The sequence below is a fragment of the Triturus cristatus genome, chromosome 2_1 (assembly GCF_964204655.1).
Source record: "Triturus cristatus chromosome 2_1, aTriCri1.1, whole genome shotgun sequence".
Lineage (NCBI taxonomy): Eukaryota > Metazoa > Chordata > Amphibia > Caudata > Salamandridae > Triturus > Triturus cristatus.
In genome coordinates, this window is record NC_140581.1 from 586,315,179 (window position 1) to 586,342,009 (window position 26,831).

General features: G+C 42.0%; 1 protein-coding gene across 10 annotated transcripts in view; it reads right to left on the bottom strand.

The window, feature by feature from the left end:
- The window catches only part of MCTP1 (multiple C2 and transmembrane domain containing 1), a 2,372,456-nt gene that overhangs the window by 78,950 nt on the left and 2,266,675 nt on the right, over positions 1-26,831 (bottom strand). The gene's annotated exons all lie outside the window — the stretch shown is intronic.

Sequence of the window (26,831 nt, forward strand, 5' to 3'; positions counted from 1 at the left end):
TGGTGTGATTCCCAAAGGAATACTTCCTGTCAGGATTACCTCTAGAAAGTACACGCTGACACAGCTTGCAAGTAACTAAGGGTGCATTCACCTTTTGCTGGCCTTCTGGAAAAGTAAAATAATCCCAAACATAAGAAGGCTTTACTTTCCTCGCTCTCTGCCTCAAGACAGTGCTGCTGGTGCTAGCCTCACTCTCAGAAGAGCTCTGCTGTTCTGCCATCGTATCCCAAAGACAAACCAGCTCCTTCTCCCAAGGGATCACAAGCAGAAATGAGGGGAATGGGTGTGGTGTAGGAGAGTTCTAGAACTGAAAGTAGTTTCAACCAATCAAAAGTTGTGTTTCATGATCACATGACCAACCGTACGCTTACGGTACGCTTACGGTACGCTTACGGCAAAAAGTACGCGTGCGCGTAAAAAAGACACGCGCTTGCGCGCATGCGCATAACAGTCATTTCCCGGCACTTCCGCGTAACGTGCGCGTGTTGCGTAAGCGCGCACGCGTCCCACGCGCAGTACGCGCGCTACGCAAAGTACGTAACTATACGCAAGCAGCGTAGATAGATTACGGACGTTGCGTAAACCGTACGCTTACCGTGAGCTTACGGTACGCGTACTATAAAAAAAAAAAAAAAAAAAAAAAAAAATAATCTAGAAATAAATTTTACTTGTTTATTTTAAAAAATTTATATAAAATAAATATTTAATGATTTTAAAAAATTAAGCATAGTCTTTATAAAAGGTAAAAAATTAAATTAAAAATATGTTTGAAAAAAATGAAGAAAAAAAAAAAAAAATAGCATTTAAAAAACCTTGCAAATTCACTGAAAAAAACATGGGTTTCACACACGTTATAGTTAGGAATTAGCATTTAAAAAACCTTAGAAATTCACTGAAAAAACCATAGGTTTCACACACGTTATAGTTAGGAATTAGCATTTAAAAAACCTTAGAAATTCAGTGAAAAAACCATAGGTTTCACACACGTTATAGTTAGGAATTAGCATTTAAAAAACCTTAGAAATTCAGTGAAAAAACCATAGGTTTCACACATGTTATAGTTAGCTGGACATTTTACTCGTAAAAAAACAATGAAATTGCCCCGTTATAGTTAGTTCAGCTAACTATAACTCGCGCGCCCGCAATGCACTGCTGATGACGTCACATATTACATCACTCATGACATGGTCAGTGACATCACTCATGACATCACTGATGACATCTCAAATGACATCACTGATGACATCACTGATGACATCATCCTTGTGATAGAGTGGCAGACCTCCTCTCACCTTAATATAAGCTTTGATACACACATTCAAAAATAGAGACTAAAAATTTCAAAACAATGGACATACCAATACCAGTTACAACAACCTCTTCAGTAATTCAAAGATCCACATACACATCCACTCATTCACCAACAGTCCTACACAGTCACTCATACATGTACTCACTCATCATATGTACTCATACATCTATACATCCTGTTACACAATGCCACTCATCCATAGAGTTACTCACACACATAGTCACTCATGCTAAAAAAGAATAAAACATACATTTACTTGCATATACAGTAATACACACACCACCATACTTACTTCTACGGAAACTTACACATACTTAGTCTTTTAAACAATCACTTATAGAAACACATACTTATTCATACAGGAACTCTTTCAATCTCTCCCTCTCATATATACTCACATATATACACCAATACTCACATATACTAGTTTAAAACATATGTAGTTACTCCTGAAGACACTATTGAGACAGTCATTCACTCACTAACACACCCATACACACACTCATCCACCCATACAGTCCTGCACACATGCTGTCTTCAACACATACAAACAGTGAGTCACTCATTCATGCATCTATGCACTACGTAATACCCCCCACCGTACCATGCAGACACTCAGACTGATACTCAAAAAAACAACTAATAACCTATATAGACACCCATGTAGCTACTCACCAACCCATGCAGCCACTTATACACAAAGTGAGAGATACACTTAATCAGTCAGTTACACAATCAATTTTTCAAAAACAAATCATCCATTTAGACACTTATATACCCATTTATTCTTCCATCGACCTTGAGATATACATATATAAAACATATTTAATTTTCAGAAAAACACACATTCACTGGATGATGTCATCAGTGATGTCATCAGTGATGTCATTTGAGATGTCATCAGTGATGTCATGAGTGATGTCACTGACCATGTCATGAGTGATGTAATATGTGACGTCATCAGCAGTGCATTGCGGGCGCGCGAGTTATAGTTAGCTGAACTAACTATAACGGGGCAATTTCATTGGTTTTTTACGAGTAAAATGTCCAGCTAACTATAACATGTGTGAAACCTATGGTTTTTTCACTGAATTTCTAAGGTTTTTTAAATGCTAATTCCTAACTATAACGTGTGTGAAACCTATGGTTTTTTCACTGAATTTCTAAGGTTTTTTAAATGCTAATTCCTAACTATAACATGTGTGAAACCTATGGTTTTTTCAGTGAATATATATATATATATATATATATATATATATATATATATATATATATATATATATATATATATATATATATATATATATATATATATATTCACTGAAAAAGCCATAGGTTTCAGGGACGTTATAGTTAGTTGGACATTTCTCTCGTACAAAACCATAGAAATTCCCCTGTTATAGTTAGTTCAGCTAACTATAACTCGCGCACCCGCAATGCACTGCGGATGACATCACATATTACATCATTCATGACATGGTCAGGGACATCACTGATGACATCACTGATGACATCTCAAATGACATCACTGATAACATCATCTAGTGACTGTGTTTTTCTTTAAAGTGTAAATATGTATTATATATATGCCACAGTGTATGGAAGAATGAGTGGGTGTATAAGTGTCTGGATGGAGGATTTAGTAGGTGCGTGACTGACTGTTTAAGTGAGTGATTACATGTGTCTTACTAAATGCATGGGTTAGTGACTAAACTGTGTGAATGTCTGTATCAGTCTGTCTGTTGTTGTACAAGCTGCTGCATGGGATGGTCAGTAGCTACATGAGTGTCTATATGGGTTATCAATTGGTTGCCTAAGTATTTGTATGGGGACCTGAGTGTGTATGTGGGTGGGTGGGAGGTGTGTGACTCTGTGCAGAGATGTTTGAGTGGTTGATTCACTGTGTGTATGGGTTCAAGAGTGCATGTGGAAACAGCTGTATGGGTGGGTGAGTGTGTGTATGGGTGTGTTGGTGAGTGAATTGGTGTCTCAATGGTACATGTCCAAGTAACTACATATGTAAAAGGCAGTGTATGAGAGAGTTGAAGTATATAAATGACTATACGTGAGAGTCAGTGATTGTGAGAGTGGCTGTATGGATGAGTGTGTAGTTGTATCAGTGATTGTATAAGAGAGTAAGTATGGGTTTGTTTCTGTTTGAATAAGTGATGTGGTGTGTGTATAACTGTATAGGTCAGTAAATGGAAGTGTGATTGATTCTTTGCATGACTGATAAGGTGTGTGAGTAACTGGTTGAGTGGTGGTGTGTGAGTGTCTGTATAGGTGTATGAGTGCTTATGATAGTGTTGTATTGATGAGTGACTGCATGTATGACTGACTGTATGGGAGAATGAGTGGATGTGTGTGTAGACCTAGAAATCAGTGAGTGTGTATGTAGGAACTGGTATTGGTGTGCCGATGGTTTTGAAAATGGTAGTCTGTATTTTACAGTGGGTGTATCAAAGGTTATATTAGTGTGAGGAGGTGCATCAGATTTTCACATGGATGATGTCATCAGTGATGCCATCAGTGATGTCACTGACCATGTCATGAATGATGTAATATGTGACGTCATCAGCAGTACATTGCGGGTGCTGAGTTATAGTTAGCTGAACTAACTATAACAGGGGAATTTCTGTGGTTTTGTACGAGAGAAATGTCCAACAAACTATAACGTCCCTGAAACCTATGGTTTTTTTCAGTGAATTTCTAAGGATTTTTAAATGCTAATTTCTAACTATAATGTGCCTGAAATCTATGGATTTTTCTTTGAATTTCAATGTTTTTTTCAATGCTAATTTCTAACTATAACGTCCCTGAAACCCATGGTTTTTTCAGTGAATATATATATATATATATATATCCATTCAAAGAGGTGCCTGTGAAGGAAGGAACCCGCAGAACAGGTAAGTATCTGCCAAAATTCTTTATTCGAAGCAACAGCGGTGAAAATGCATGGCGGCAATCAGTTCATCTTGCCTGACGCGTTTCGTGCATGGCGCACTTTTTCAAAGGCAAAAGGACTTGAGAGGCAGCAGCATGTCAATTTCAAACACCCACGTTAAATATTGAAGAATCCCGCCCCAGTGGGCGTGGCCACCCTGTAGCCTCATGGAACTTGTGGTGCTCGTATTCTTTCAGTGAGCTGACATGCCGATTACTTCATTTGCGTCCAAAATAAAACCACAGTGGGTTTGCTCAGCCAGGCACTCTGGACTCGTTGTTGGCGATAACCTTCGAACAAACAGCACTGTTCTCCACAAAGAAGACGTTGTAAAGCGTCTACGGTGGTGGGCCGCTCAAACAGCCCCGGGGCTCCCTTCCGCGGCTCAGGCAGGCCGCATAACATCCATTCAAAGAGGTGCCTGTGAAGGAAGGAACCCGCAGAACAGGTAAGTATCTGCCAAAATTCTTTATTCGAAGCAACAGCGGTGAAAATGCATGGCGGCAATCAGTTCATCTTGCCTGACGCGTTTCGTGCATGGCGCACTTTTTCAAAGGCAAAAGGACTTGAGAGGCAGCAGCATGTCAATTTCAAACACCCACGTTAAATATTGAAGAATCCCGCCCCAGTGGGCGTGGCCACCCTGTAGCCTCATGGAACTTGTGGTGCTCGTATTCTTTCAGTGAGCTGACATGCCGATTACTTCATTTGCGTCCAAAATAAAACCACAGTGGGTTTGCTCAGCCAGGCACTCTGGACTCGTTGTTGGCGATAACCTTCGAACAAACAGCACTGTTCTCCACAAAGAAGACGTTGTAAAGCGTCTACGGTGGTGGGCCGCTCAAACAGCCCCGGGGCTCCCTTCCGCGGCTCAGGCAGGCCGCATAACATCCATTCAAAGAGGTGCCTGTGAAGGAAGGAACCCGCAGAACAGGAAAGTATCTGCCAAAATTCTTTATTCGAAGCAACAGCGGTGAAAATGCATGGCGGCAATCAGTTCATCTTGCCTGACGCGTTTCGTGCATGGCGCACTTTTTCAAAGGCAAAAGGACTTGAGAGGCAGCAGCATGTCAATTTCAAACACCCACGTTAAATATTGAAGAATCCCGCCCCAGTGGGCGTGGCCACCCTGTAGCCTCATGGAACTTGTGGTGCTCGTATTCTTTCAGTGAGCTGACATGCCGATTACTTCATTTGCGTCCAAAATAAAACCACAGTGGGTTTGCTCAGCCAGGCACTCTGGACTCGTTGTTGGCGATAACCTTCGAACAAACAGCACTGTTCTCCACAAAGAAGACGTTGTAAAGCGTCTACGGTGGTGGGCCGCTCAAACAGCCCCGGGGCTCCCTTCCGCGGCTCAGGCAGGCCGCATAACATCCATTCAAAGAGGTGCCTGTGAAGGAAGGAACCCGCAGAACAGGAATCTGTCAGCTCACTGAAAGAATACGAGCACCACAAGTTCCATGAGGCTACAGGGTGGCCACGCCCACTGGGGCGGGATTCTTCAATATTTAACGTGGGTGTTTGAAATTGACATGCTGCTGCCTCTCAAGTCCTTTTGCCTTTGAAAAAGTGCGCCATGCACGAAACGCGTCAGGCAAGATGAACTGATTGCCGCCATGCATTTTCACCGCTGTTGCTTCGAATAAAGAATTTTGGCAGATACTTACCTGTTCTGCGGGTTCCTTCCTTCACAGGCACCTCTTTGAATGGATGTTATGCGGCCTGCCTGAGCCGCGGAAGGGAGCCCCGGGGCTGTTTGAGCGGCCCACCACCGTAGACGCCTTACAACGTCTTCTTTGTGGAGAACAGTGCTGTTTGTTCGAAGGTTATCGCCAACAACGAGTCCAGAGTGCCTGGCTGAGCAAACCCACTGTGGTTTTATTTTGGACGCAAATGAAGTAATCGGCATGTCAGCTCACTGAAAGAATACGAGCACCACAAGTTCCATGAGGCTACAGGGTGGCCACGCCCACTGGGGCGGGATTCTTCAATATTTAACGTGGGTGTTTGAAATTGACATGCTGCTGCCTCTCAAGTCCTTTTGCCTTTGAAAAAGTGCGCCATGCACGAAACGCGTCAGGCAAGATGAACTGATTGCCGCCATGCATTTTCACCGCTGTTGCTTCGAATAAAGAATTTTGGCAGATACTTACCTGTTCTGCGGGTTCCTTCCTTCACAGGCACCTCTTTGAATGGATGTTATGCGGCCTGCCTGAGCCGCGGAAGGGAGCCCCGGGGCTGTTTGAGCGGCCCACCACCGTAGACGCCTTACAACGTCTTCTTTGTGGAGAACAGTGCTGTTTGTTCGAAGGTTATCGCCAACAACGAGTCCAGAGTGCCTGGCTGAGCAAACCCACTGTGGTTTTATTTTGGACGCAAATGAAGTAATCGGCATGTCAGCTCACTGAAAGAATACGAGCACCACAAGTTCCATGAGGCTACAGGGTGGCCACGCCCACTGGGGCGGGATTCTTCAATATTTAACGTGGGTGTTTGAAATTGACATGCTGCTGCCTCTCAAGTCCTTTTGCCTTTGAAAAAGTGCGCCATGCACGAAACGCGTCAGGCAAGATGAACTGATTGCCGCCATGCATTTTCACCGCTGTTGCTTCGAATAAAGAATTTTGGCAGATACTTACCTGTTCTGCGGGTTCCTTCCTTCACAGGCACCTCTTTGAATGGATGTTATGCGGCCTGCCTGAGCCGCGGAAGGGAGCCCCGGGGCTGTTTGAGCGGCCCACCACCGTAGACGCCTTACAACGTCTTCTTTGTGGAGAACAGTGCTGTTTGTTCGAAGGTTATCGCCAACAACGAGTCCAGAGTGCCTGGCTGAGCAAACCCACTGTGGTTTTATTTTGGACGCAAATGAAGTAATCGGCATGTCAGCTCACTGAAAGAATACGAGCACCACAAGTTCCATGAGGCTACAGGGTGGCCACGCCCACTGGGGCGGGATTCTTCAATATTTAACGTGGGTGTTTGAAATTGACATGCTGCTGCCTCTCAAGTCCTTTTGCCTTTGAAAAAGTGCGCCATGCACGAAACGCGTCAGGCAAGATGAACTGATTGCCGCCATGCATTTTCACCGCTGTTGCTTCGAATAAAGAATTTTGGCAGATACTTACCTGTTCTGCGGGTTCCTTCCTTCACAGGCACCTCTTTGAATGGATATATATATATATATATATATATATATATATATATATATATATATATATATATATATATATATATATTACCTACTGGCGGTCGCCAGTAGGTAGTTATAGTTAGGACCCTGTTTCCATAGGAAATCCGCAACATTCTATTTGGAATAACTTTGGCGCCGGTTGACGAATCCTCGCGAAATTTTCAAAATAGGTGGGGCGCTCCGCTCCGCTCCTACCCTGAAAGTCTCGGGGGGGATTCGTCAAGCGGGGCTGAGAAAAAAGGGGGGTCCCAAAACGCGTTTTCCCCATGCATTTTTCCATAGGACCTTTAGACACAGCTACAGCCTGAACGGCTGAACAGAGTTACTTGAGATTTGGCAGAGAGGTAGCCATAAGGTCAAGGAAGTGCCTTTTGCAGGTCTGGTGTACATCTGTTCAGTATTTCCTGAGAAAATAGCATTTAAAAGCATATATATATGTGGGCGGAGCCTAGCCACACATCTCATCCTGAGATCTGATTGGCTGTCAGCACTTCATCCAAGAAGTGTTGGCAGCCATCTTGGGACCAATATACATGATAGCACCTCATTAAAAAGCATTGCAGTTAATAGAAGGTTTTAAGACTTTAGTTACATTATAAATCATTTGTTGATGGTACCATACTCATTTTAGGAATTGTGGTATGTTCTAAGGTGATTTCACCATGTGAAAAAGCCTTCTGCTGGGATATCATGATTGAGAGAAAAATATTTTCTCATGCTTTTACCACAGAGGTTTGGAAGGTGATCTATAAGCTAAACTGAGAGCTTATTTTCTGTAAATTCACATTATCTTTCTCAGTCATGTGAGAATGAAGTCTGACATTCTCAGTAAAACATGTACATCCAACAAGGGCAGAGACTGTCAGTTGATTCCTTTGTGTTCTACTGCAGCTTCCCAGAGTGTTCCAAAGAACTACTAGAGTGCTAACCGTCCTACTTATGATAAACGTATGGCACACCTGAAGCCATCTTGCTTGGATTAAAGTGGTAACTCTTAAAACATTTAATTTAAAAAGGAACAAAATGAGGGGGTTCATTTTTCCATAAAAAGTATGATTAGTGCTGCAGAAAGAGAAATTAGGGCACATTTTGAGTGACTTCTCAAATCCTCTTCTATTTCATTAAAAAAATCTGACATGCAGACTGTAACATGCACTTTCAATACCAGCAGCAGTTTTCCCTGGTGAGCAGTAGCTTTACTACAGTGATCTAATGAGCAAAAAGAGTGCTAACATTCTATGGCAAATGTGTGACACATCTGAATGCCTTCTTGATGGAATCAAAGTAAAAAACTGAAAGTATTTCCTACTGAGGAGACTGCAGTAAATGAGGAAATTAGGAAACTTCATAACAAATAAGTCTCCCAAGATGGCCACCAGAGACAAAAGAGCCCAAATGTAGCCCAAATATCACCCAGATGTAGCCCAAGTATAGCCCAATGACAGAATGTCCAAGAATGTTCTTAAAAACAACTAGAGCGCTTACTGTCTTCATTATGACAAAAGTATGGCACACCTGAAGCCATCTTGATTGGAATAAACTGGTAACACTTAAAACATTTAATTTAAAAAGGAACACAATGAGGGGGTTCATTTTGCCATAGAAATTATGATTAATGCTGAAGAAAGACAATGAGGGCACATTTTGAGTGACTTCTCAAATCCTCTTCTATTTCATAAAAAAATTCTGACATGCAGACTGAAACATGCACTTTTAATACCAGGAGCAGACTTCCATGGTGTACAGTAGTTTTACTACAGTGATCTAATGAGCAACTAGAGTGCTAACATTCAGAATGTATGGCAAATGTGTGACATATCTGAATACCTTCATGATGGAATCAAAGTAAAAAACTGAAAGCATTTCCTACTGAGGAGACTGCAGTACATGAGGAAATTAGGAAACTTCATAAGAAATAAATCTCCCAAGATGGCCACCGGAGACAAAAGAGCCCAAATGTAGCCCAAAATCACCCAGATATAGCCCAAATATAGCCCAATGACAGAAGTGTGCAAAACACTTATTATTTTGTGTTTTTGCAGTGTTATATAGTGCAGACTTGTCAGGTATTGGAGTGCTTTACATGAGCATTGGTTACATCACACAAGAACACATTCATTTTGGTTGTAGACATGGGGAGACTAAGTGATTTGACCAGAATCACAGAATGTCGAGCTGAAGCAGAAACTTCAACCTGGTTCCCCAGTTGCAAAGTCTGCAGTTCTGGAAGTAACACCACATCCTCTCCCCTAAGTGCAACATTTAATCAAGTGGTCAACTGGATAAAAAAACATAAAGATAACAAATAATTTAAAAGTGCTTTGTCGCTATTTGAAAACTCAGAAAATATGTCCTTATTTTAGTCTTTTAGAGCACTAACCATAATTTTGATGCCAATAAGACCCTCTCATATATGTAATTTCTAAAGGAAATGCTCTAGGTATTACAGTTTTGATTACATCAAGATGATGTCAGGCGTTCCACACTTTTGTAATAAATATAGAATGTTAGCAATCTAGTTGTTCATTAGGATACTGTTGAGAGGCAGAGGCCAGGGGCACGGACTCTGAAAATTGAAGGCAGGTAGGAGGGTGCAAAGGTAACAATTTAACCACACTGAGCAGGCAGGAAGGGCCATGGAAGCACAACAGACTATGGAGGGCAGTGGAAAGGGGGGCAGGGGCAGGGGCAACAAACCAACAATACAGGACTTGCAAGAGAGGCTGTTGGAGGGAAGATCTATTACGGGTCAAGGAAGCTAGGGGCGGTCCCCAGAGCCCCAGGAGCCACCACAGAACTGAGCAGGAGAGTGAGTCAGGGACAAAAGGGGCACCTTAATTTGAGCCGGGGTGCCTAGGAACGCTTGCTCCAAAAATGAAGAAAACAGACATATGAGACATGGAATTGGAGGCAGAATACAATGGCAGTTTAATGAGAAGATGCAACTTCAAAGAAACCGCAGAATAGAGACATAAAGTACAAAATACAGAATCCAGATAATCATACAGCTGTCATGATATTCTCTGTATCTCAATTAATGTACTGATAGAGAGAGAGAGAAAACACATCTATAAATGCATCATGAGAAACAAGTTACACCAAGGAAAATGTTACCTAGGAACACTCACGTTTACTCTTAGAGCAAGCATTCCTGCAATTACAATACAAAATCTTTTAAATGCAAAAGTAAAGAGAACAATGGTTAAACATAACATGACATTTCATATAGGTAAAATAGAATAAGATACTTCAAGCAAAGCAGAGCAAGACATTTTAAGCAAAGGAAGACAAGAGCTCCCAGCTCTTGGGGAAAACCTGCACAGCCTGTTAACCTACATACAGACGGCGAGGTAGTCCGTCGATATCTGTGGGTGCTCCCTTTTTATATCATTTTGTGGGCTCCTTTGCACGCTACATCTACCTACGTATGCTACCCAAAAGCTTTGTCTGCAGATTTTACCAGACATTTCGTCATTTACCCACTTAATGCTGACAATGGACTGGGTGAAAAGGTCAGTCTCTCAGGCCAATCGCTTATCGTAAGTTCCATAGAGCAAGCAGAAAATAATGGGTATTGTACGGGAATTCAATATATTCATGTATAAAATCTCCTCAGTTCTCCTAACTTGACGCTCTGCGGTTGCCACTTCCTTAAAAGCGGGAAACCTGCCCAGGAAGCAAGTACCAGTCCAGGATGCAGCCTACTGTACGTCGACAGCTTCAGGGGGATGTTGAACTTTGATACCGAGCACGGAGCACTCGGGTAGGGTGGGGGCTACTAGTTTAGAGCAGAAGGCCTCGCAGACCTGCCTTCAGACTGCTATACACTAAAATTGCAGAGCTATGATCAATTTAACAAAGAGGCCTACATATTGAACAGAAGGGCCTACACAGGGGTTTTATGCTGGCTGAGTGGTAAGGATGTCTCAAGATAATTATATAGCAACACAGGACCCGCTGGTCAATTTAATATGGCCTACAAATGCGGCTGGCAGGGCAAGGACAAGGGTCTCATACTTCAGGTGTGGACAGAACGGGCCAGGGGCCCCCTGTGATACAAAATCTACCCTCCTTCAAGGCTGTGGCAATGTAATAGACCATTGTGGGCAGAAGGAAGAGGGAATGGTAGTACAACCATACATGCCAACAGACCCGATTCAGCCAGGAAACGTCCAATGTTTTTAAGCTCAAATGGGCTTTATTTGATCTGTCTCCTGTCTACAATATCCTCTTTTTCAATGTAACTCAAAGGGGAAAATCAATACCCCAGTTTTTTTCAAAATCTCCCTCTTACCAAGTTCAAAATGTTCGCAAGTATGGTACATTTGATCATGGAAGGAAATGGGATAGGGACATGGACTTGGATAACAGAGGACAGGAGGGACATGGAGAGGTGCACCAAACTGACCCTGCAGGGCAGGCATCAGGGTTTGCAGCAGCACAATACACCACACAGGGCATGCAGGACGGGAGTGCAGCACAACAATCCATAGAAAGCAAGAGGGAGGGGACAGGACCATGCACATGGACAACAGAGAACAGAGGGGCAAGAGGCAATGGTAGCTAGCTGACCATAATGGACAGACAGGAGAGAAAGCTGCAGCATAACAGACCATAAAGGGCAGGAGGGATGGATCAGGGGCATTACAATGGAACAGACAAGCCAGGAGGGAGGGAGTAGGGGTCTGCTCATGTAAACAGAGGGCTGGGGGCAAGGGGGCAGGGCAGGAGCAGCAAGATAGCCATGGAGGTCAGGCAGGATGGGCACTAGAAGCAAGACACACCATGAAGAGTAACAGTGAGACTGTGATGGCATACACACAGACCATGGAGGGAAGGTGGGAGGGGGTCAGGGGCAGCTAACTGACCACACAGGGAAGGTGGGAGGGGCCATGGCAGCACAGAAGACCATGCATGGCAAGCAGGAGGGTTAGTGGCAGCACAATGGCTATGATGGGCAAGAAGGAGGGTGCAGGGGCATGCACAAAGGACGATGGAGGATAGAAGGGAGGGTCAGGACCTGTGCACAGACAAGAAAGATCAGGGGAAGGGGCCTCACAACAGACCACACGGGGCAGGCAGGAGGAGCAGTTGCAGCACAACAGACCAGGGAGGGCAGAAGGGTGTGGCAGTACAATGGACCATGTAGGAGAGGAGGAAGAGGATAGGGGCATGGCATGTGGACAGGCAGGGTGGAGGTGGCAGGGACAGGTTACAGTCATCTGACAATGCTAGGCAGGTGAGAGGGGAGTGGCAGCTCAACAGAACACTCAGAGTAGATAGGAGTGGCAGGTCCATGGGACATGGTGGGCAAAAAGGATGGAGCAGGGGCATGCACAAAGACATCGGAGGGCAGGGGGAAGGAGAATAGGGGCAGCAAGCTAAGCACAGAGTTTAAGCAGGAGGTCAATGATGGGGCATAGAATTGGGCAATGGAGGGCAGGAGGAGTGGACTGGTACATCATACTAAATTGAGGGCAGTGGCAGCACATCAGACCATGCATGGCAGGAGGGAGGAGGCTAGTCCATGGATTCACACAACAGAGGATAGGGAGGAGGGGGATGGGGCAGCAAGCTAACTGTTCAGAGAAGGCGGGTATTAGGAACGTTATTGTTTTTAAAACATTGTGTCTGTGCGAACTACTTAAAATATGAACAAGTATGCAGCATAATCTCACTTTTATTCAGGAAGAAGAGGACGTTTGTGACTGTGACTCCGGGCTCACTTTGCAGAAACACCCCCTGACCCTCCACCCCCTATCGCAAAATGTAATGCCCGTGAAAAGGGTAGGTGAACACAGTGTTATATAGAACATAGTCCTGAGAGCACGATTGAAAATGAAAACTAGATATAGTGTATGGTATAAACTATGCACCAAAAAGTGTGATATAAGATGAACCAGGCGTGAAATATAATATGCAATACATTGTGCGCAATGACAGATTCATTGGAGAGCGCGAGATAGCACAGGCACTAGCGCGTGCTATGCAATATGCGCCTTGGAGTGTAATATGCACAGGGCAGTGTTGTGTAACCTAACTAGTCTCTAAAGTTGTAATATAAAATATGTGCTGGGGAGTGTAATGTTGCATATGCACTGTGACAAAGATATGGATCCCAGATTGTAATATGTATGGCATAGCACTGTGCGTTATAACATAGGCATCGAGGAAGGCACGTTAGATGGGGCAATATAACCCGTGCGAAGACAAGTGTGGCATGACATATTCACGGGGTGGTGTTACAGTGCACATGGGCTAGAGAGTGTCATAACATATGCACTAGCTAGTGGAATACAACACAGAGGTGTGTCGCACTCGGCAGGCAATGGTTGGTGTAACACAGCATTGGGCTCTGTCAGGAGCACGCTGTGACTCTCAAGTGATGTTCGTCCCCTTTCCAGAGAGTAAAATAAAAAGTATTACACATCCGGCAGTGGATGTGTGTTTTATTAACCGTGAGGGGGGTTTCTTGCATAGTTTTGGTCTAATTTTTGTCGAATCCCCTTTGAATGGCTTGGTGTGCATGTGTATTAAATGTGCCCGTCAATAGCTTCCCATGTTTGTATAAATAAACGACAAGGGTGTCTACCGAGATTAGGCACGGTAGGGCATCAGACATGTCAGAGCTTCACTAGTGGTGTAAATACATTCCACGTGGATTCATTGCATGCATAGTCGCCTTTTAATGAATATCACGCAAATCGTCATGGTGATAGGTACGTACGGTTTGTCCAGCATGTCCTAGGTGTGTCTATAAATATATATTTTTTTAAAATAATAAAAAACAGTGGCCAGCCCTGGGGATTGGGGTCAAAAAAATATAATTAGGAGACAGGCCCTGGGGATGGGGTCATCAGGGCCAATAAATTAGAATAAGAAGGGGAACCACACAGCCCCCCTTCTTAAAAAATTCAAATAAATAAAAGACTGGCATCGTGCCGGAGGCCATGCCCCCTCCGTGCAGCACTCTGCAAACGCGCCCCCAACAGGCATCTCCAGTATGCGCCAGGGAGCTGCGCTGCAGACAGGTGTTCTGAGGCCAAGCTCCTTTTTCCACCTCTCTGCAATGCAGCTCTGTGGCGCTTACTGGAGGTACCTAGTGGTCTAGTGTGACCCTAGGGACCCTTAGGATTCAAGGGGACTTAATCTCTCAACTTAGAACAGCCACAGGGCGCGTTTACACAGTGGTGAAGGGAGGGGACGGGGCCTAAGGTGACGTGTGCAAACACGCACTATGGCACGTTTTAAATTGGGGATATAATTTCCCTTCAATACTGAGGGCCCCTGGGGGCTAACTAGCCCACCAAGTGCTTCCAGTAAGTGCCACTGAGCTGCATTGCAGAGAGGTGGTCCAGGCCGTGCCACTTTTTACACCTCTCTGCAACGCAGCTCTGTGGCACTTACTGGAGGTACCTAGTGGGCTAGTTGGACCCTAGGGACCCTCAGGATTCAAATGAACTTAATCTCCCAACTAAAAACGGACACAGGGTGTGTTTACACAATGGTGAAGGGAGGGGACGGGACCGGAGTTAACGTGTGCAAAAACGCCCTGTGGCCTGTTTTAAGAGGTAGTTTTAATCCCCATGCCCTATTATATACTAGGGGCTTACAGAGGAGGTCAGGCTAATCACAGGGGGACCCCAACACATAATGTTCCCTAGTGTATGTAGGTGTTTTCACTGTATTCTAAGTGTCTTTTAACAGAGCACTGGCTCTAGGACTGGTTAGTCAGACTCAGTTACCACCAGTATCCATCTGAAAAAGTTGAGGGTACAGGATGATTTTGCAACAAGGCTTCTTTCTGATCTTCTTTTTGTTCTTTCTGCACGTTATCCTTCTTCCTGCACTTATCTTCGTATTTGAGGACTCCTGTTGCTTCTTTCTGCACTTCTTTTGTTTCTTTCTGTGCATTTTTTCTTCTTTCTTCACATGTCCTATCTCTGTAGGCATAGTTAGAAATTAGCATTTAAAAAACCTTTGAAATTCACAGAAAAAACCATAGGTTTCAGGCACGTTATAGTTAGGAATTAGCATTTAAAAAACCTCAGAAATTCACTGAAAAAACCATAGGTTTCAGGGGTGTTATAGTTAGCTGGACTTTTCACTTGTACAAAACCATTGAAATTCCCCCGTTATAGTTAGTTCAGCTAACTATAACTCGCGCGCCCGCAATGCACTGCTGATGACGTCACATATTACATCACTCATGACATGGTCAGTGACATCACTCATGACATCACTGATGACATCTCAAATGACATCACTGATGACATCACTGATGGCATCATCCTTGTGATAGAGTGGCAGACCTCCTCTCACCCTAATATAACCTTTGATACACACATTCAAAAATAGAGATTAAAATTTTCAAAACAATGGACATACCAATACCAGTTACAACAACCTCTTCGGTAATTCTAAGATCCACATACACATCCACTCATTCACCAACAGTCCTATACAGTCACTCATACATGTACTCACTCATCATATGTACTCATACACTTATACATCCTGTTACACAATGCCACTCATCCATAGAGTTACTCACACACATAGTCACTCATGCTAATAAAGAATCAAACATACATTTACTTGCATATACAGTTATACACACACCACCACACTTACTTCTACGGAAACTTACACATACTTAGTCTTTTAAACAATCACTTATAGAAACACATACTTATTCATACAGGAACTCTTTCAATATCTCACTCTAACATATACTCACTTATATACACCAATAGTTACAAATACTAGTTTAAAACATATGTAGTTACTCATAAAGACACTATTGAGGCAGTCATTCACTCACTAACACACCCATACACACACTCATCCACCCATACAGTCCTGCACCCATGCTGTGTTCAACACATACAAACAGTGAGTCACTCATTCATGCACCTATGCACTACGTAATACCCCCCACCGAACCATGCAGACCCTCAGACTGATACTCAAAAAACCAACTAATAACCTATATAGACACCCATGTAGCTACTCACCAACCCATCCAGCCACTTATACACAAAGTGAGAGACTGATACAGATATTTACATATTTAAACATTACTCACTAAGCCATGTATTCAATATGATACACTTAATCAGTCAGTTACACAATCAATTTTTCAAAAACAAATCATCCATTTAGACACTTATATACCCATTTATTCTTCCATCGACCTTGAGATATACATATATAAAACATATTTAATTTTCAGAAAAACACACATTCACTGGATGATGTCATCAGTGATGTCATCAGTGATATCATTTGAGATGTCATCAGTGATGTCATGAGTGATGTCACTGACCATGTCATGAGTGATGTAATATGTGACGTCATCAGCAGTGCATTGCGGGCGCGCGAGTTATAGTTAGCTGAACTAACTATAACGGGGGAATTTCAATGGTTTTGTACAAGTGAAAAGTCCAGCTAACTATAACACCCCTGAAACCTATGGTTTTTTCAGTGAATATATATATATATACATATATATATATATATATATATATATATATATATATAAAAATGCATAAAAAAAAAATTAACCATTCCATAATGCAGGATATAGTACATATAGTATTTTATACATAGGTTTACCAAAAATCTCAAAAAAAAATTTACATTTAAAAAACCGTACAAATTCACTGAAAAAACCATAGGTTTCACACACGTTATAGTTAGGAATTAGCATTTAAAAAACCTTGCAAATTCACTGAAAAAACCACAGGTTTCACACATGTTATAGTTAGCTGGACATTTTACTCGTAAAAAAACAATGAAATTCCCCCGTTATAGTTAGTGCAGGCAACTATAACTCACGTGACCGCAATCCTCTGCTGATGATGTCAAATATTACATCACTGATGACATATGTGTCTTTATGAAAAATAAATATTTGTAATATATGTATGGCTAAAGATACAGTATTAGCATCAACAGAGGATTGCGGTCGCGTGAGTTATAGTTGCCTGCACTAACTATAACGGGGGAATTTCATTGGTTTTTTACGAGTGAAATGTCCAGCTAACTATAACATGTGTGAAACCTATGGTTTTTTCAGTGAATTTGCAAGGTTTTTAAATGCTAATTCCTAACTATAACGTGTGTGAAACCTATGGTTTTTTCAGTGAATATATATATAGGTAGATAGATAGATAGATATAGCAAAGCACTGAGAATTCAGCAAAAATAACAATTGACAAACTTCTTCTTGTTTGGTTTCTTTTATTCTTCCTTTAGTTTTTCCTTATCAATATAGCCAATCAATCTTTTATACAGTAAGCAGCCACAGAAAACCGCCAACACGTGTCACTGGACATCAAGTTTAATATGTAGAGGAAGATATAGCTGAAGAGGTGCAAGGAAGGCGTAGACATGCCCCTATGTATAAATGGGAGTGTGGCAGTATTTTCAGTATTCGCCAGGAATCAATACATATATGAAGACATTTTCTAGATCCTTTTCCAGGTAAAAGTGTGAAGCGGAAAATTGTAATGGTGCAAGGATTAGATCTGTGCAAAGTAAGGAAATATACTAATTTACAAGGACTTTCACTGGTGTGTCTGTCCAAGAAAGTGTGCACAAGTACAGCATTGTGTTTAGGAGAAATGAACAAAGCACGTTTGTATGGTACAGTATCAGAGGTTCAAAAAGATTGTGATGATATACAATTCCGTTTCTTTGGCCCTGAAGTAATGAGGAGTTGGTATGCCCATGTATAGAGGAAGAGAACACAGATGTTGGCACTGATAACTTTGCACGAGAAATAGTCAAGTTTATGCAGTTTCTACAGAGAAAAAAAAACCATATTTGTGTATGTTCTCGACGCATTCACTACAAAAGCCAAACACGAAATGTTGATATGTTTTTAAAAAGTGAGCAGGAAAACTGAGATTTTGCTGTGTATTTATTTGTGGAGGAACGGTTCGATTTGTTAACACTGCAGATCATGTGTAAGCATTGCTATGACAAATTAGAGAACAACAAAATGCTTCTGACAGCAATACATAATAAGTTAGAGTTGGTTGAAATCCCACAGGGACTTCGACATCTAAATGTTCATGAAACAATATTGATACAATATATACACCCATTTCAAGAAACAGTTTGCATGGAACCAAAGACAGGGAAAACTACCATTGACTTAGCTACTGAAAGGCCTTAAAGGTAGAGTTGTGTACTTACCTTTAGATTTTAAACCTAATGTTCAAACTGTGGGTGTAGAAAGAGAAATATATGAACCACTAATTAGTCTAATGAATGGTGTGTCCACAAAAAACAAAACAATCTGGCAATAACTAGTGGAGGTGAATAAGGTGAAGACTACTACATTCTATCTTCAACAGAATAAAGTGTATTACAAAGGTGTAGATGTTCTCACAGATGGAAGTTACATGGAGTAAGAAATGTTACCTTCAAGTGTACAGTTTGAAAAAGTGGATAGAATGAAATCTAAAGAAATCTATGAGCACTACAGTATCCATCCCCTGTATTCAGAATAAGTGTCATTGAACTGTACCAGATAAAACACGCTAAAGGAGCTAAAATGAGTGTCTGAGAGAAACGTTTAGAAGCTCGCTGTTTTCCACAACTATGTCCAACTGGAGTAGGCATACGGTCTGATGATCGCCCAGTGCAAATACCAGCAGCTGGGTATAGATCAACCAGATTATATTCAGAGGACCCTAGATTTCGTCAAAGTATTCCACATATATTCCATCTGTTATATGAAAGTGATTTGTCTGGACTATGATACGCTGTTAACCATATTCTTAAGACAGGAGTTCTACAAAATATGTCTGCAAGAGACTTTGTTGACAAAATTCATAGAGAAGATAAGAAGTTGGAATACAATTTGATAAATATGATGTCATGCCAACATGGCACCAATAAATATAGGTATCGTTGTCACCGTGAACTAAAATGTATGTTATGAAATTTAGGTACACCAACTTGGTTTATGACTCCCAGGTGTGCAAAGTATGCATGGGATGACTTATATGACTTTTTGAGAGAAGAAAACTACAATATTAAGGACATCAATCTGAAGACACCAGGAGAACTTTGCTCTTTGGATCCTACAAATGTTTGCAGGTATTTTAACCACAGATTTCAAGCCATGCTTGCCTTCATCTGCCGCCTAAAAAAATCCAACTCTTGGAAAAGTCATTGATTCCTTTTATTGTAAAGAGTACCAAGCAAGAGCTGCTCCTCATATTCATATGTTGTTATGGATTAAAGATGCCACCAAAATTTGGAACATTCACAGATGAGTCTGTTCTTTCTTTTATAGAGCAGTATGGTACATGTACCACGCCAAAAGACAATGAAGAAAAAGGCATACAACAGCAAATTCTGCGTTTTCAATCATATAGATGTAGATGTGGAAAGTACTGTCTGTATAAGTACAGAGTGAAAGAAAGTTTTTACACTTAATGTCGTTTTGGATTTCAAAGACCTGTGATTTCAAAAGGAAGAGTCAACAGATTTCTGTCTACAGGCAGGTATACGTTTAGTCGAAAATCACCCCAAAACACTTAGAAACTGAGGAGAACAGAAGCTTTAAAATATATCAGTGACTAGAATCCTGTCATTCTCAAAAGGTGGAATGCCAATATGGATATTCAGTTTATGGCAGACCATTCCATAGCTGTTGCTCATTATGTTACTTCATACATAACAAAATTGCTGCAATTGGAGAAAGAAGACATTTTGGAACTAACGGCCATGGACAAAATGGAACACCAGAGCATCAAAGTATTCCTAAATGAAAGATTGCAAACAAAATTGGATTCATTGGAAAAAGCTCTTTAAAAACTGCAGGATTGGAGAAATGTTTAAGTGTGTGCAAGAACAGTAGAGTAATTTTGCACTGAAATGTAAATGCTGAGGAAGGATTAGTTAATAGTGCTATGGGTTAAATTAATGATTTCATTAGCTTTCCTAACAGGAGTGAAATAGAGTACCTAGAAATTCAATGTGATCATATTGATAGAATAAACCAGATTAGAATGTACATTGTACGTTTTTTGCTTGTGCAAGACTTATATGTGTGACCGAAACAGTTTCCAGTTTCTCTGGCATATGATGTAAGTGTTCATACAACTCATGGTTTAAGTGTAGACTCAGCACTGGTTAATGTTGGGAGTACAGTGTTTAACGAAGGAATGTCAATGTAGCCTTATCTCGAGATTGTCCAGTTTGTATTTGGATGTATTTGATGTCAGAAGGCAAGTGCTGATCAAAGTTGTGTTAAAGAGTATAATCGATAAAGAAGTGTTTCTGCTCCTCATTTAGGACAGTATCCTATTTATGAAAAACGCATCATCTGTCCAAAGCTGAAGCTTCCAAAGGAGTGTAGTGATGTCATTGAAAATAAATAAATGATAGAGAAGAAAGAAGTTGTTAAGAAAAAAAATTACAATCAGGGAGATATCCTTGGTTACAGTTGTCAAACCCCTCTGGTGTTAACTTTTATGCAAATGTTGTTCTAAACATACTCTTTCAATTAACTTATCTTGTATATGCAATATAACACAGCCCACAGAAGAGCCTGTGTTCTGCTTGGGTTGATTTGTAGCAACATTTACATACTGATAGGACTATAACATATTGCGCTTCACATATTCGAGACCTTGTAGATATATGTGATGGACCTGTACCGTTTACTCCAAACACTCAACAGGATGCTAAGGAGTTTATAATGATGATCTTTGAAGTATTAGAAGGAGAAGAAATATGTATTGATGAGTTATTGGGACTTACTCATGGAACCATGAGTGTGAAGATTTCTCACTCACATCAAGTACAGAAATAGATTTGGATTGTTTTCTTTATTTAATACTACCAGATTACAAAACTGTGTATTTTGACAGATGGTTGTAACAAGCTACACAAAACAATACTTTCCCCAATTGTTTAGATCTCATGTCGACATTATTTTTTCATGGAAGTGGAAAATATCTTATTTCATTGCTACAATGACGCAAATCAGATGGAAGTAAAATTGAAACAGAGAGAACAAATTTCAAAGCAGGACAAATATTTATTTCTGGAAGAACATATACTACATGGCTATCATATTTTATGAACGAGTTACTGATACTTCTGGTCACAATACTGGCTATATAAAAAGTAAAAGTGGATGGACAGATTTTAATGATAGCAACCTCAAGTTCAAACAAAGACAGCCTTTTAAGCTACTAAATTCTTATATTTTAATTCTGGAACTGAACTTCTGATGAGAACTACAGTTGTGAAAGTGGTATTTAGGGGTGATGTCTTTGTAAGGTTCACCATATGCTGGTGTGCTTTATATATCTATTAGTGGTTCTGATTATAAGGGTCTCATTTTCAGCAAAATATTTCTGAAATTAGTAGTCCAAGTAAAGGTAAATCAAACATATAAAAATGTGTAGGATGTGCAATGTACACTGTTCCTACATTACAGTGACATATTGTGCATTTTTTTTCTCTACAATCTTTATGATTTTTTTCCACACTTTTCAATTATGTTTCTTTCACCAGTGCACCATTTATGGTGTATGAGCGTGCCACCTGAGAACAGTAAAAAGGGGAAAATTAAATGCTTAATGTTAATATAATATAGCATTACAGCAGAAGAAATGAGTAGTAATTTGTTTGTTATTGTGAAGTTATGCATTATCAAATTTGTAACTATATTGTGTAATTTTATAAATTGTAATAATATTAACTCATATATATTTTTTTTCTCTTTTCATATGGATGTATGGCATAATCTATTGGAGTAATGTATTTTACTAATTAATTTTTTCAGCATTGTTTCATAAGATTACATTCTTAGGATACACACCAAAGTGGACACTAATACAGCCACACACACACACCCAGGTACACACCGATACAGAGACTGACACACTCAGCTACACAACAATGCAGCTACTGATACACCCAGCCAGACACTGATACAGCCTCTCAAATAGCCACTCACACAGAAATACAGCCACCCACACGCGGTTACAGTTTGTGACACATCCAGGAAGACATTGTTAGACACTGACACACCAAGGCACATACTGAGACAGCTACTAACACACCCAACCACACTCCAATACAGAAACTGATATATTCATGCACATACTAATACTGCCACTGACACACCCAGGCACATATTGATAAAGCCACTTACACACCCAGCCAAATACAGAAACAGCCCCTCAAATACCTATAAACACACAGATACAGCCACTGACATACCCAGCCACACACTGATCAGAGTCTGGCACACCCCTTCACATATTGGTAGACAATGACACATCAAGGCCCACACTGAGACAGCTAATGACACAACCAGCCATATTCTGATACAGAAACTGATACATTAATGCTCATACCGATACTGCCACTGACACACCCGGGCACATATCGAAAGAGCCACTTAGATATTCAGCCAAACACTGATATAGCCTGTCAAACACCAATATACATACTGATACAGCGACAGACACACCCTGCCCCACACTAACATACACTAATACACCCGGGCACACATTGTTACAGATACTGCCACACCCAGACACACACCAGTAAGACCATTGACACACCCTGGCACACACTGATAAAGCCACTGACACAACCAGGCACACACTGATACAGTTTCTGGCACAACCAGGTACACATTGCTAGACACCGACAAAGCCAGGCATACACTGATACAATTACTGACCCACCAAATCACAGTTTGATACAGAGACTGACACACTCAAGCACATGCTCATACAGCCAATAACACACTCAGCCAAACATCGATATAGCCTCTCAAACACCCATGCACCTACTGATACAGCCATTGACACACCCAGCCTCACACTAATAAAGACACTAACACACCCAGGCACACATTGTCACAGACTCTGACACACCCAGGCAAACACCAATATAGCCACTTACACTTTCAGGCACATACCGATACAGCCACTGACACATACACTCATACACCTAATAACACATCCACTCACACAGGTAAACATCGTTACAGACACTGACACACCCAGCTACAGACCAATACAGCTACTGACACACCCAGTCAAAACACAAATGCATTCACTTACACACCCAGCCAAACACCGATACAGCCTCTCAAACACCCTTACACACACAAATACAGGCCCTGGGATGGGGGGCCACATGGCCCCCTAATAAAAAGAGAAGAAAATGGCTGGACCTGGAAGTCGCCAGAGGCTCTACCCCCTTTCTCCACCACTCTGCAAATGCATCTCTTGGTGCACTACTGGTTGGGGGGGATGAAGTCCCCTTGACTCCTGGGGGGCCTTATTGGACAACTACTCCTCCTGTTGCCACCCGTAAGTCCCACACAGTGTGATTGCTGAGAGGTCATCGGAGGTCCCTTCCCCTTTCTTCACCACTTTGCAAACACCCCTCCTGGTGCACTACTGTTTAGGGAGGAAGTCCCCTTGGATGCTGATGGTCCTTGGGGGCCAACAAGCCCTCCTGTTACCTCCAGTAAGTCCAAAACAGATAGATTGCTGAGAAGTCTTTGGAGGCCACACACCCTTTCTCCACCACTCTGCAAACACGCCTCCTGGCACACTGCTGGTTGAGGCATGAAGTTCCCTTGGATGCAGAGGGTCCTTGGGGGCCACATACACCTCCTGTTACCTCCAGTAAGTCCCATACAGCGGGATTGTTGTGAGCTGGTCGGAGACCCGCCCCTTTTTCCACTACTCTGTAAATGCACCTCCTGGTGCACTACTGCTTTGGGGATGAAGTCTCCTTGGATGCTGAGGGACACTGGGGGCCAAGGACCCTCCTGTTACCTCCACTAAGTCCCACCCTGCATGATTGCTGAGAGCTGGTCAGAGGCCCCACCCTCTTTCTCCACCATTAGGCAAATGCGCTCCCTGGCGCACTGCTGGTTGAGGGATGAAGTCCTCTTGTATGCTGAGGGACCTTGGGGGTCAAGAAGCCCTCCTGTTACCGTAAGTCCCACACAGTGGGATTCCTCAGAGCTGGTTGGAGGCTCCACCCCATTTCTCCACCACTCTGCAAACACAACTACTAGTTAGAAAATCATGGAAATTTAAGTGAACATATATACATATATATATATATATATATATATATATATATATATATATATATATATATATATATATATATATATATATATATATATTACCTACTGGCGGTCGCCAGTAGGTAGTTATAGTTGGGACCACGTTTCCATAGGAAATCCGCAACATTCTATTTTGAATAACTTTGGCGCCGGTTGACGAATCCTCGCGAATTTTTCAAAATAGGTGGGGCGCTACGCTCCGCTCCTACCCTGAAAGTCTCGGGGGGATTCGTCAAGCGGGGGCTGAGATAAAAGGGGGGTCCCAAAACGCGTTTTTCCCATGCATTTTTCCATAGGACCTTTAGACACAGCTACAGCCCGAACGGCTGAACAGAATTACTTGAAATTTGGCAGAGAGGTAGTCCTCAGGTCAAGGAAGTGCCTTTTGTAGGTTTGGTGTAAATCTGTTCAGTAGATTCTGAGAAAATAGCCTTTAAATCAATATATATATCTGAGCCAGCGTACGGTGCGCTTACGGTGCGCTTACCGTACGCGTACGGTGGCGTGCGCGAGCGCGATTCTGATTGGCCCTTAGATCTTAGTAAACATTCGAATCGGTCGAAACCAGGAAGCGGCGGCCACCATTTTCTCTCTCGCACTCTGACCGGGGGTTGAAAAACCAAGTGCAAAAACATGTAAAGGGTCTGTTTACACAGCTCCCAAGCACCTAGCCATGTCGAGGGAGTCCCCAACGATCCCCCAAGTGAAAAAAGGCAATTTTGATTTTTTCGAAAATTTCACCGATTACGCTTACCATACGCGTACGGTAAGAAATAATAAAAAAAAAAAAATATCCACATTCTCCCCACCCCGTGTGCAAAAGGTGCCCAAAGGGCACCTTTTGTGCATGGCTTATTAGAGCTAAACAAAACATATATTTTACCTGTCACAACGATGCTCATCATATGTCCTCCATGTGCGCACGGTGCGCGAAGCGCATCGTGCGTTCATGGCCCATCTAGCGTAACGTGGGCACGCGGTGCGCGAAGCGCACCGTGCGTGCACGGAACGAACTGCGTTAAGTGGGCGCGCACGCCACAAATGGCGTAAAGTAACTTAGCATTTAAAAAAACGTACAAATTCACTGAAAAAACCATAGGTTTCACACACGTTATAGTTAGGAATTAGCATTTAAAAAACCTTGCAAATTCACTGAAAAAACCATAGGTTTCACACATGTTATAGTTAGGTTTTTTATCAGTAAAATGTCCAGCTAACTATAACATGTGTGAAACCTATGGTTTTTTCAGTGAATATATATATATATATATATATATATATTCACTGAAAAAACCATAGGTTTCACACAAGTTATAGTTAGCTGTACATTTCACTCGTAAAAAACCAATGAAATTCCCCCGTTATAGTTAGTGCAGGCAACTATAACTCACGCGACCGCAATCCTCTGCTGATGCTAATACTGTATTTAGACACTTATTTGCCCATGTCTTCTTCCATTAAATTTTAGCTATACATATATTACAAATATTTTTTTTTCATAAAGACACATATGTCATCAGCAGAGGATTGCGGTCGCGTGAGTTATAGTTGCCTGCACTAACTATAACGGGGGAATTTCATTGGTTTTTTACGAGTGAAATGTACAGCTAACTATAACTTGTGTGAAACCTATGGTTTTTTCAGTGAATTTGCAAGGTTTTTTAAATGCTAATTCCTAACTATAACGTGTGTGAAACCTATGGTTTTTTCAGTGAATTTGTACGGTTTTTTAAATGCTAAGTTACTTTACGCCATTCGTGGCGTGCGCGCCCAGCTAACGCAGTTCGTTCCGTGCGCGCACGGTGCGCTTCGCGCACCGTGCTCGCACAGTGAGCCCGCGGTGCGCTTCGCGCACCGGGCGCCCACTTTACGCAGTTAGTGCCGTGCACGCACGGTGGTCACGCGGTGCGCTGCGCGCACCGCGTGCCCACGTTACGCGGGATGGGCCATGTACGCACGATGCGCTTCGTGCACCGTGCGCACATGGGGGACATATTATGTGCTTTGTTGTGAAAGGTATTCATTTTTAGTTTCCAAGAAAAATATATGCCATGCACAAATGGTGGCCTTCGGGCACCATTTGCACACGGGGTGGGGAAAGTGTGGTTAATCTTTTTTTTTTTATAATTTTAACCGTACGCGTACGGTAAGCGTAATCAGCAATTTTACGCAGTTAGTGCCGTGCACGCACGGTGGTCACGCGGTGCGCTGCACGCACCGTGTGCCCACGTTACGCGGGATGGGC